We start from the raw sequence: 1353 nt of genomic DNA, 5'->3' as shown, positions 1-1353 counted from the left end.
CTTCTTCTTCTTCTTCTTCTTCTTCTTCTTCTTCTTCTTCTTCTTCTTCTTCTACATAGTGTTAGCTACAGAAGAGCAGCTGTAGTAGCAGCATTAGCAGTAGCAGTAGTAGTAGTAGCAGAAGAAGCAGTTAAGTAGTAGATGCAGAAGCAGTTAAGTAATAGCAGTAGTAGTAGTAGCAGTTAGTTGTAGCAGCAGTAGAATCAATCCAGCAATCCAGTAGTATCAGCAAAAGCAGTAATAGTAGCAGCAGCAGCAGTAGTAGTAGCAACAACAGTAGTAGTAGTAGTAGTAGTAGTAGTAGTAGTAGTAGTAGTAGTAGTAGTAGTAGTAGTAGTAGTAGTAGCAGTAGTAGCAGAAGCAGTAGTAGTAGCAGCAGCAGAAGTATAGTTCTTGTACAGGTAATTCGCAGCAACAGCGGCAGCAGCAATAGTAGTAATACAAAACTATTACCAGGAATGTTACAGAAACCATTTATATGCACTTAACTGTAGCCGTTTCATTGTTAACAATCTTGATGCAATCGGTTTTGTTCTAGATCTAGAAGTTATTTGTATTAGCAAAACACCGTTTTTACGAACGGAGAAATAGTGTAAGCTAGGTAGTTTACCTTGTGCTTTATGTATAGATCTAGATCTAGATAATAATAATAATAATAATAATAATAATAATAATAATAATAATAATACTATTAATAATAAGATAAGATAAGATAAGATAAGATAAGATACATCTTTATTGTCCAGATCCAGGCACGTTGGTTTTCTCATTTCATAGGAACGACCACATGAAATGCAGTTTGTGATGCAGAACAATAATAATAATAATTGCATTTATATATCGCATATCCACGCTCTACATCATGCTTAGTAGCGCTCTACTACTACTGTAAAACAAGAATTTGACTCTAGCTCGTCTTTCAAAAGAAATTTAAAAAGCGGTCACATTTGCATCTTAAGTAACAGTACACATATTTGATAATACTGTTCAGAGGATCCCAACGTTTTCTGCTTTTTGTAGGTTCTAATGTGCCGAATATTAACAGCCAACGTAGCCTTTGTTCTCTTAGCTCCGAAGTTATTATTTTAAAACAACACAAAGACATTCCTGCAAAACATCGTTCAATGTGAACCCCAAAAAAAAGCGCTTACGAAAATATAAAGCATTGGATCGAAAATGGACAACAATGTTCTAAAAGATAGAAAACGTTGTGCTTGGCTTGTACAATTTATATAAACATACGTTCAATTGCATGCAATATTATTATATTAATGATCTAAATTAAGGATGGGGCGTAACAACACCATCCTATATAATAATATAGGCCTATATATATATACACATATATATATA

The sequence above is a fragment of the Aplysia californica genome, unplaced genomic scaffold, assembly GCF_000002075.1.
Source record: "Aplysia californica isolate F4 #8 unplaced genomic scaffold, AplCal3.0 scaffold01191, whole genome shotgun sequence".
NCBI lineage: Eukaryota > Metazoa > Mollusca > Gastropoda > Aplysiida > Aplysiidae > Aplysia > Aplysia californica.
This window is presented reverse-complemented; position numbering follows the sequence as displayed.